The 12,232-nt window shown below is 37.2% G+C and overlaps 1 pseudogene; it reads right to left on the bottom strand.

Moving 5' to 3' along the window:
• Positions 1 to 342: 342 nt before the first annotated feature.
• Positions 343 to 10,822, bottom strand: LOC117301796 (annotated as a pseudogene).
• Positions 10,823 to 12,232: the final 1,410 nt, after the last annotated feature.

Here is a 12,232-nt window from a genome sequence, read left to right as displayed (position 1 = left end):
AGTTAAAAAATTGGCCAGGGGTTTCCTTACGGGTGGCGAACCCTTTGTGACTGAATTTGTGCTCTTCTGTTTCCAGAGTTAAAAATATAAATCCAAATATTTGGGGGCTTGTTCAAAACTTACCATTTGATAAATCACCTAATATGAAGTGGCACATTTTTCATTCAATAAAGGCAATTAAAAAATCGGCCTCCTCATCATTAAGACATCTCTCTGGCATCAGGTCGTCGTCGGCTGGTCATCGTCGTCATCCTCGTCGGTGGTGATTTCTACTCCTTGTTCCAGTGAGTTCTTGCTTTGAGTTCCTCTCAGTGTAGACCGATCCGCAGATGTTGATTCTCTTCAGGAGTACTCAATCTCTTGATGCCTGTAAATAAAAAAATAAAAAAATAAAACTACTTTTACTGAAAAAAAAAAAACTTTGACCCTAACCATCCTGGGGTTGATTTCACAAAGAGTTAGGACTGGTCCTAACTTAGGACTAGTCCCAGGAGATATTAAAAACTTAAGGCTAGTCCTAAGTTAGACGAGTAACTTGTCCTAACTTGAGATAAGACTAGTCTTAACTCTTTGTAAAGTCCACCGTAGATCCTTCAAGATCAAATTGCATGTTTTGTTTGTTTCTGTTTTGCTGATTGCTGCATTTGTAACCATATTGTGCTGTATTCACATGTCATGTAAACAGTGAATTTCTGCTTGTACTAATCCTCTTATAGCACTGAAATCCGTAATTCAGTGACGCTCGTGGCTCTTCGACAATGTTACCCCTGATCACTAGGCCATTTATTTCATTCATCAAACCAACTCAGCTCCCTTGGGAATAAACTGCCTGTGCAGCCAAATATGTAGTGACCAAGCTAAATAAATCACAAGAACCATCTCTGCCCTCACAGGTACCTACTAACCCCTTTGCAGTCTATGAAAACTGTATGATAAACCTAAAAGGGTCTACAGTCCTAAAGCCCGGTTCATACTTCCTGCGAATGCAAAGCATATTTGGTTGTCACAAACTCACAATGAATAACTCGCAACAGTTGAACTGTGTTCAACCCCTTTGAAACATTCACTAAGAAAACAGGGCTGTGTCGCAAAAATTCACGTTGCATTTGCAGAAAGTATGAACCAGGCTTAAGTAGTGATTAACTTACTTGCAATAATGGGCAGAAATAGAAGACGGTTTGTTCTTTATCAGCTGATCGTGCTTGCCTGGTGTGGAAATGAAGTCCATCGTGACCGCACTTGGCACATGTCCTGTCAATCTGAAACCAGACCAGATACAAAAATGAAATTAAGAAGTGATGAAAAATAATCCAAGCATTGAAAAAACAAATTTGTGATAATACGCCTAAAAATTAGGGCAATAAGTTTGTTTTTTTGTCAATGATTAATGGAGAAAATATAGAAAGATGAAATAAAACTGTGAAAGTTTCAGCAAAATAGTTCTACTGAATCTACTTGCTGAGAAAACAGAAAGAAGCAAAACCTTGTCACAGTAGCTATGAATCCATCCGAGGTAAAGATTTCGATACATCAACAAATTAAGTTTGCTTTTTCCTAACATTAAAAAAAAAATTGCCAGGGGGTTCATTGATTTTTGCTCCTCTGTTTTCACAGGTAAAATAGAACAAACTCTGAAATAAAACGAACCTATTTGTATATCAAAATATTTGGGGGGTTCAGTTACTTTTCAAAATTTACCAAATGTCAACTTTTAGTTTGAAGTGGCGCAGTTTTCAATCAAACACAGTTACAAAATTGGCCAGGGGTTTCCTTACGGGTGGCGAACCCTTTGTCACTGAATTTTTGCTCTTCTGTTTCCAGAGTAAAAATATAAATCCAAATATTTGGGGGTTTGTTCAAAACTTACCATTTGATAAATCACCTAATACGAAGTGGCGCATTTTTCATTCAATAAAGGCAATTAAAAAATCAGCCTCCTCATCATTAAGACATCTCTCTGGCATCAGGTCGTCGTCGGCTGGTCGTCGTCGTCATCCTCGTCGGTGGTGATTTCTATTCCTTGTTCCAGTGAGTTCTTGCTTTGAGTTCCTCTCAGTGTAGACCGATCCGAAGATGTTGATTCTCTTCAGGAGAACTCAATCTCTTGATGCCTGTAAATAAAACAAAACAAAAATAAAATTACTTTTACATAAATAAAACAAAACCTTTGACCCTAACCATCCTGGGGTTGATTTCACAAAGAGTTAGGACTGGTCCTAACTTAGGAGATATTAAAAACTTAAGGCTAGTCCTAAGTTAGACGAGTAACTTGTCCTAACTTGAGATAAGACTAGTCTTAACTCTTTGTAAAGTCCACCTTAGATCCTTCAAGATCCAATTGCATGTTTTGTTTGTTTCTGTTTGCTGATTGCTGCACTTGTAACCATATTGTGCTGTATTCACATGTCATGTAAACAGTGAATTTCTGCTTGTACTAATCCTCTTATAGCACTGAAATCCGTAATTCAGTGACGCTCGTGGCTCTTCGACAATGTTACCCCTGATCACTAGGCCATTTATTTCATTCATCAAACCAACTCAGCTCCCTTGGGAACAAACTGCCTGTGCAGCCAAATATGTAGTGACCAAGCTAAATAAATCACAAGAACCATCTCTGCCCTCACAGGTACCTACTAACCCCTTTGCAGTCTATGGAAACTGTATGATAAACCTAAAAGGGTCTACAGTCCTAAAGCCCGGTTCATACTTCCTGCGAATGCGAAGCAAATTTGGTTGTCACAAACTCACAATGAATAACTCGCAACAGTTGAACCGTGTTCAACCCCTTTGAAACATTCGCTAAGAAAACAGGGCTGTGTCGCAAAAATTCACGTTGCATTTGCAGAAAGTATGAACCAGGCTTAAGTAGTGATTAACTTACTTGCATAATGGGCAGAAATAGAAGACGGTTTGTTCTGTATCAGCTGATCGTGCTTGCCTGGTGTGGAAATGAAGTCCATTGTGACCACACTTGGCACATGCCCTGTCAATCTGAAACCAGACCAGATACAAAAATGAAATTAAGAAGTGATGAAAAATAACCAAGCATTGAAAAAACAAATTTGTGATAATACGCCTAGAAATTAGGGCCATAAGTTTGTTTTTTTGTCAATGATTAATGGAGAAAATATAGAAAGATGAAATAAAACTGTGAAAGTTTCAGCAAAATAGTTCTACTGAATCTACTTGCTGAGAAAACAGAAAGAAGCAAAACCTAGTCACAGTAGCTATGAATCCATCCGAGGTAAAGATTTCGATACATCAACAAATTAAGTTTGCTTTTTCCTAACATTAAAAAAAAAATTGCCAGAGGTTCATTGATTTTTGCTCCTCTGTTTTCACAGGTAAAATAGAACAAACTCTGAAATAAAACGAACCTATTTGTATATCAAAATATTTGGGGGGTTCAGTTACTTTTCAAAATTTACCAAAATGTCAACTTTTAGTTTGAAGTGGCGCAGTTTTCAATCAAACACAGTTACAAAATTGGCCAGGGGTTTCCTTACGGGTGGTGAACCCTTTGTCACTGAATTTTTGCTCTTCTGTTTCCAGAGTAAAAATATAAATCCAAATATTTGGGGGCTTGTTCAAAACTTACCATTTGATAAATCACCTAATATGAAGTGGTGCATTTTTCATTCAATAAAGGCAATTAAAAAATCGGCCTCCTCATCAGTAAGACATCTCTCTGGCATCAGGTCGTCGTCGGCTGGTCGTCGTTGTCATCGTCGTCGGTGGTGATTTCTACTCCTTGTTCCAGTGAGTTCTTGCTTTGAGTTCCTCTCAGTGTAGACCGATCCGAAGATGTTGATTCTCTTCAGTAGTACTCAATCTCTTGATGCCTGTAAATAAAAAATATAAAAAATAAAATTACTTTTACATACAAAAAAAAAAAAACCTTTGACCCTAACCATCCTGGGGTTGATTTCACAAAGAGTTAGGACTGGTCCTAACTTAGGACTAGTCCCAGGAGATATTAAAAACTTAAGGCTAGTCCTAAGTTAGACGAGTAACTTGTCCTAACTTGAGATAAGACTAGTCTTAACTCTTTGTAAAGTCCACCGTAGATCATTCAAGATCCAATTGCATGTTCTGTTTGTTTCTGTTTTGCTGATTGCTGCATTTGTAACCATATTGTGCTGTATACACATGTCATGTAAACAGTGAACTTCTGCTTGTACTAATCTTCTTATAGCACTGAAATCCGTAATTCAGTGACGCTCGTGGCTCTTCAACAATGTTACCCCTGATCACTACGCCATTTATTTCATTCTCAGGGTCTACGAGCCTAAAGCCGGGTTCATACTTCCTGCGAATGCGAAGCAAATTTGGTTGTCACAAACTCACAATGAATAACTCGCAACAGTTGAACTGTGTTCAACCCCTTCGAAACATCCGCTAAAAAAATAGGGCTGTGTCGCCAAAATTCACTTTGCATTTGCAGGAAATATGAACCAGGCTTAAGTAGTGATTAACTTACTTGCATGATGGGCAGAAATAGAAGACGGTGTGTTCTTTATCAGCTGATCGTGTTTGCCTGGTGTGGAAATGAAGTCCATCGTGACCGCACCAGGCACATGACATGTCAATCTGAAACCAGACCAGATACAAAAATGAAATTACGAAGTGATGAAAAATAACCAAGCATTGAATAAACAAATTTGTGATAATAATTTGTCTAAAAATTAGGGCCATAAGTTTTTTTTTTTTTTAATGATTAATGGAGAAAATATAGAAAGATGAAATAAAACTGTGAAAGTTTCAGCAAAATAGTTCTACTGAATCTACTTGCTGAGAAAACAGAAAGAAGTAAAACCCTGTCACAGTAGCGATGAATTCATCTGAGGTAAAGATTTCGATACATCCACAAATTAAGTTTGCTTTTTCCTTACATAAAAAAAAAATTGCCAGGGGTTCATTGATTTTTGCTCCTCTGTTTTCACAGGTAAAATAGAACAAACTCTGAAATAAAACGAACCTATTTGTATATCAAAATATTTGGGGGGTTTAGTTACTTTTCAAAATTTACCAAATGTCAACTTTTAGTTTGAAGTGGCGCAATCAATCAAACACAGTTTAAAAATTGGCCAGGGGTTTCCTTACGGGTGGCGAACCCCTTGTCACTGATTTTTGCTGCTCTGTTTCACAGATAAAATATAAAACCTCTGAAATAAAACAAACCTATTTGTATATCAAAATATTTGGGGGTTTACGATATTTTTCAAAATTGACCAAATGTCAACTTTTAATTTGAAGTGGTGCAATTATCAATCAAACACAGTTTAAAAATTGGCCAGGGGTTTCCTTACGGGTGGCGAACCCTTTGTCACTGACTTTTGCTGCTCTGTTTCACAGGTAAAATATAAAACCTCTGAAATAAAACAAACCTATTTGAATATCAAAATATTTGGGGGGGGGGGGGGTTTACAATATTTTTAAAGATTTACCAAATGTCAACTTTTAATTTGAAGTGGCGCAATTTTCAATCAAACACAGTTAAAAAATTGACCAGGGGTTTCCTTACAGGTTGCGAACCCATATCGCTAGTCTAGGTTCCTAGACCATTGGTGTTGCGTGGTCACACACAACCAACGTTCCGATTATGCACGGCAAAAACTGTACACGCTTGTAATGAACGAACGCTAGCGGGCGCTCTGTTTCTCTGATTTCCGGATCTCCCCATGTCCTGTGCTCACCAAGGTCTAGGACATTTGCAAATTGAAGGCGTGGCCAGACTATGCAAATGACTCGATTATTCATATCACGTGACGGGTTGAAGATGACTATTCAAACTAGACCGAGTCAAAGGTCAATGTGATCGGTGCGCTATTTTTAATAATCTTTGCTCAAAGAGTAATTCCGTGGTCATTATAGGCCTATTAAAAGGAAAACAGTGAAATTTTAAGTATAGACTACCTATTCAGATTACGGATACGTGACGATTTGAAACCGTAAATAATGGTCAAAAATCGAACGTAAGATTAGCATTCAGAGAGTCCGTGTAACGGACGCTTGTATGGCCCCACGGCGTGGAGCAATCGGAACGTGAAATAAGCCTTGTGGAATATCACGTACCGCCCATGCCGTGTCTCGTGGGGGTTGGAGGTGTTAAATCCCGAGCGCTATGAACTCCCAGCTTGCGGGTGTCCACTCCGTTGTTTCTTATGATCGCAACGTTCCAATATGCTCCATTTTGATTCATGGCCCCCTAATTTCTTTTTGTTATGAGTTTCAGGTAATTTTGATGATGTCAAAACGTAGGAATATCGCATCTACCTCCATGGTTATATCATGGTTATATTGACAGTGTTATTGTGTGAGTAGCTTAAAAATATTATGAGAATTTTTTATAAAAGGTTGAAATAAAAATAATGCTAAAACAAAATTCCCTCAAAGCATAATTTTGCCAAACAAAGTATTATTTTTTAATTCTGTGAATGAAGAGTTATTTTTGAGGTAATGATTAAACTGGGCAACTAGTGGAATTTATGACCTGACTATTCGCCTCAAATAACTGGGAGTTGAATAGCAGTAGTCGCCACCCGACAAGCAATCAAAATTCGCAATTTCTCATGAGTTGCCCAAGTCAAGCTATGCTTACGTTCAAAGATACGCAGCTACGTTTACGTTCCAAGATACGCTTAGGTCTACGTTCCTTCAAGTTACACTATAATATCAAAAGGTACGCTTTCAAGCCCAAGTCAAGCTATGCTTACGTTCAAAGATACGCAGCTACGTTTACGTTCCAAGATACGCTTAGGTCTACGTTCCTTCAAGTTACATTATAATATCAAAAGGTACGCTTTCAAGCCCGAGTCAAGCTATGCTTACGTTCCAAGATACGCAGCTACGAATTACGTTCCAAGATATGCTTATGCTCCAAAAGATACTGTTACGTTTTAAGCTACGCAGCTACTCAGACACGCTTATACACTCCAAGATACGTTTAGGTTACGCTACAATATCAAAAAGTACGGTTTCAATCCCGAGTCAAGCTACGCTTACATTCCAAGATCTGCAGCTACGGTTACGTTTCAAAATACATTCTCACAAAGACGCTTTTGAATCCCTCAAGATTTCCTTCCCCCAAGATTAAAAAACTTTCACTGTGAATAACACTACAGGGCCCACCAGTTAATATCTGTTTGGCAGAAAATACTGTACAAAATTTCTTTACTATCCAAAAATGTAGGTGGGCACTACGCATAAGTCTACAACATTTCAAATTTAATTAAAAATTGGCTGGTAACCAGTTTCTGCTAAGCAATACTATTTTGTGCTAACTATAAGCAAATTGTTTAGCCAATACAGGCTTCATCAGTGTGGGCCCTGCCACGATCGCATTTCAAGCTGCATCATGGCAATGCAGTAGTCTGGATCTGGATATTATACATAGAAAGGTTTGTGGTGGTACCGCAAACCTTTCTTTATCGTATTTCCACCATGTGGCAAAGTTTCAAATCCTACTGATCTGGACATTATTATACTCCGATAAAAAACATATACCCACACACACATGCAGAGTAGTATAGCAAAAGTCATGCAACGCATTACTGCATGCATTTACACTGCATGCACAACACTGATGAATTATTCATGAGCCAACCGCAACGCAGCCTCTGATTGGCTCCACCGGAAAGTCGGGGGAGATTTGCCGAAAAACAATAAAAAAGTTAAGACCCGTCGTTGCAAATTTCCTAGACCTTGGTGAGCACAGGAAATCAGAGAAACAGAGCGCCCGCTAGCGTTCGTTCATTACAAGCGTGTACAGTTTTTGCCGTGCATAATCGGAACGTTCGTTGTGTGTGACCACGCAACACCAATGGTCTAGGAACCTAGACTACCATATCACTGACTTTTGCTCGTCTTAGAGAGTTAATTTTTTTTTTGGGGGGGGGGGGAAGAGGTTAATTTTCAAAAATTACGAAATTATAAAAAGTCATCTTTTAAACTAAAGTGGTACATTTTTCAATTAAAACCTTCATCACTGATTTCAGAGGAATAAAACCTCAGAATACACATAAACAAGCACAAACAAAGAACTTTTTTCTTTTTTTTTTCAAAATTTACCAAATTAATGATAAACCACATTTTATTCAAAACAAAGTTGTGCATTTTTCTTTCAAACAATTTCATAATTGACCAGCACTGATTTGTTTTTGTTTCTTTCCTGAAATAAAATAAAACTGTGAACCTTAATATTTTGGGGTTATTCTTTAAAAGAAACCATATATGAAATAAATCACCTAATAAATGTCATCTTTTGTGCATCTTTTTTTTTTCATAACCCAATTTTAAAAATGGCCGGAGGTTTCCCTGTGGGTGGTGAACCCTTTTCACAGACTTTAATTGTACATGTTTTTTTATTCATTCAGAGTTAAATATAAATGATGAAACCTCTAAAAGAAAAAATGAAAAATCAAAATCAAAATCCGCGATAATAACAATTACAAAGGTAAACTTTAATTGTGTCTGATTAGAGATTAGAGATTAGAGATTCTTAAAATAAAACAGGTAAAAGAGGGAAAGTCAAAATGTGGGAAGTGGAAAAAAAAAGGTTGCACTAATTTCTAAAATTCATAAGTCGGAATGCCAACAAAGGTCGGAAGAATCTCATCCCTGTAAACATCAAGATATAAACCTAATCAATTTGGACATTTCCTAAGATAAAACTCCAGTGTTTCACTCACCAGTGATCCTAGGTCTTTCTGGCTGATGACCTCGGGAAGACCTTCAACATTTTTGCGAGAGTTGAGACGCAGGTATGAATGATTATTGATAGACCACACCATGTAATGCAGCTGTAATGAGAAGGAAGACAAAAAGTGAGTTTTCATTCATTCATTTTCTACTGCTCAAACACGCAATACATAAATGAAACATTTTGGTTAAGACAGTCAGACAAAACATTTAGATTGTTTTAGCTGGTTCGTTTAAAATAACCCTTTAAAAAAAATTTAAAAAAATAAAATAAAAATAAAAAAGGAGGTGGCCTGTACAAAGGAAGCGGGCGGGACGCTAAACATGTTTCTTATTTTACTGATATTAATAAACTTTACACAAGTGTTACATTTTGTTGAAAATCTATGAAAGGCAGAAAGGAATGTAATTTTAACTTTAAAAAAATTGAAAAAATGTGTATCGGTCGTTTTTGAAATCATGAGTGCCCGGCACCAGCACAGCAGGTTGCAAAGCACAGACCATGCCTCATCAAGATTTAAAAACCTGAAACATTCTTTTCCAAAAAAGACAAGTCGGACAGTCAATGGGGATAACTTTCCATATGGCGCCATCACTTTTTCACTCATTTTTACAAAGAAAGGGATATCCATCAAGGTAAATTAGATACTATTATGGGGGCGTTCGATTAGCTTCCCTGGGTCGACCCGATGTGCTCATCCAAGTGGCGTAATTAATTTTTTTTACAGCCCGAACGTGTGCAGATGTTTACCCACGCTCCACCTGGAAAAAAAACCAGACGCATCATCACGTGAGCCTTCTTGTCATGACGTCAGTGCACCTCGGTTCAGCCCCAAGTGACCCTATCCGTAAGTGGGGCTCTTGGGGCTGGCCCGAGGTGCACTGAGTTCACCACGGGTAGGCTCACGTGATGTGTCTGTTTTTTTCCAGGTGGAGGGTGGGTAAACATCTGCACACGTTCGTCCTGGAAAACGAAATAGGCGACTTTTCCAGGATGAACTAGGGTAATTATCTGCCCACGTTCATCCTTGAAAAAAATAAAATACGCCACTTGGATGAGCACACCAGGGAAGCTAATCGAACGCACCCAATATTTCATATCGAATGAAAAAGTGGTTGCGCAATGGGTATTTCTTTTAATCTATTTTACCACAACTAAAAAAGATTTTGATTTTATTTAATATATAGGATAACTTTCCGTATGGCGCCACCACCTTTTCACTCATTTTTACAAAAAAAAAGGATATCTCATTGAGGTAAATTAGATTTATTATTTCATATCGAATGAAAAAGTGGTGGCGCCATACGGAAACTTTTCCAAAGCAATCATTACAAAGGATGATATAAAAGGCAGGAAATCATTAATCCTACAGACAGGCCTAGAGTAGTACTAGAAGTAGTAGGCCGATATAATGTAAATTACAAAATTAATATTGAAAACTTAGTGTTATTGTAAGTCTACTATTTTATTTATTAAAAAAAAAAATTATTAAAAAAATATTCATTTTTTGTTGTTAACTACGAATTATCAGTCCCAGGTCATTTACATCATCAGAGTCGAAGTCATTGAGCTGAATTTGCATGAATGTATAATATTCAAAGTCCATGTACGTGTATAGTGCGATCATGCATCAGCCACCTCCCCCACCGCCTACTTGGCCACGTCCCGACCCCGCCTACCCCCTTTTTTTTTTATAAATAACGCACAAGTAAGGGAGCCATCACACACAACTTTACAAGCCACGGTTTCCACACAAAATATATATATTCCAAACTTACTTTTTGCATTTACTTTGTAAGGACATGTCTTGCTTTTCATAACTACCGTTCCACTTTCAGAACAAGGTAAAATGGAGCCACATTGCGGACAAAATTCTCTCGAAGAAGCAAATAACCCTCTCCGTCCATGTTTTTGAGAAATTCTGTTTCAAAGCAGCGTGCGTTTCTGAATAGGAAGCACGTGATTTATCAAACTTGACTTCATCCGTACGTTCAGCGTTGAATTTGGTTTAGGGTATCTGACTAGGTAATTAAATAGGAATCGCGCCCTCTGTCGGCAGATTGTAGAGTCTCCCGCGCAAAGTTAATGAGTTGTATTAATTAATTGATGCACCTGCTGCATGATAAGGCAGTGGACACTATTGGTAATTACTCAAAATAATTATTAGCATAAAACTTTACTTGGTAATGAGTAATGGGGAGAGGTTGATGGTATAAAACATTGTGGGAAACGGCTCCCTCTGAAGTGACATAGTTTTCGAGAAAGAAGTATTTTTCCACGATTTTGATTTCGAGACCTCAAGTTTAGAATTAATTTGAGGTCTCGAAATCAACCATCTAAAAGCACACAACTTCATGTGACAAGGAAGTTTTTTCTTTCATTATTATCTCGCAACTTCGACGACCTATTGAGCTCAAATTTTCACAGGTTGGTTATTATTTATGCATATGATGAGATACACCAACTGTGAAGGCTAGTCTTTGACAATTACCAATAGTGTCCACTGCCTTTAACTAATCATTGCTCTACATTTGTATATACAGCTAAATTATTTCATCGTCATTAGCTTCGATGAAATAATTTAGCTCATACTAATTAGTAAGCACAAAGGAAACTGTATTTATTCATCATTAATGATGATATTGTCGAAAACTAACGCCTTCGCATTTAATTAGTATGAGCATTGAGCCAGATAAAAGCCTTGAAAAGCTATTGTGTCCATTTTATCCTTACAAAAAAATATTCGAGAGCTGATTATTGTTCCCAATGGGAGCTTGTACTTTTATACAAACATTACCGAAAGGGTAAAAAATTGTGCATAAATATTAAGCTATCTGTTAAAAATTGAACTACGATTCCAGTTGTTTACTGCAAGAATCTTGAAAAAATTGGTTTTCAGAAACTCGGGTGGTGCAGTGAAAGTTCTTGCACAAAATGTTTGCAAATACGTATCAAAATCATAAGAGATGTGATAGTTGTGATAGTTTGGATTTATGGAACAACCTTACAGTTTAAATAGGAACTCAAAGGTCAAATTCAAATTTGTATTCAATACCCTTCCAGTTTTTGTCAAATTTGTCAAAATGTCAATTCAACGCCGTTTTGATTGCTTAGCGACAATTAGGATAAACCAATAGTTCCCCATACAAATTGTTCAAACCCAAAATTACATTTGACCTTGGAGTTCTTCTTTAAGCCGGTTAGCCTGGAAGTATTTATTCTGACCTTGCCAATTAATGTAATTTGACCATTCCAGAAGCATTGTAGTTAAAGAAGTTCTTGCACAAATTGTTTGCAATAAAGTATCAAAATCATAAGAGATGTGATAGTTGTGATAGTTTTGATTTATGGAACAACCTTACAGTTTAAACTGTGTTAGCCTGGAAGTATTTGTTCTGACCTTGCCAATTAGGTAGATTTTTTGTAATTTTTTAAATTCACTGAAATTGTTGACTGATTATGAAACATACAGAAAACCCCATTTTGCACATGTGATGTTTTGGATTGTTAATGTTATTACCATTAAATTTT

Source organism: Asterias rubens, chromosome 17 (assembly GCF_902459465.1).
Source record: "Asterias rubens chromosome 17, eAstRub1.3, whole genome shotgun sequence".
NCBI classification, from domain to species: domain Eukaryota; kingdom Metazoa; phylum Echinodermata; class Asteroidea; order Forcipulatida; family Asteriidae; genus Asterias; species Asterias rubens.
Note: the sequence above shows the minus strand (reverse complement) of the source record. Positions and strands in the feature narration are given on the sequence as shown.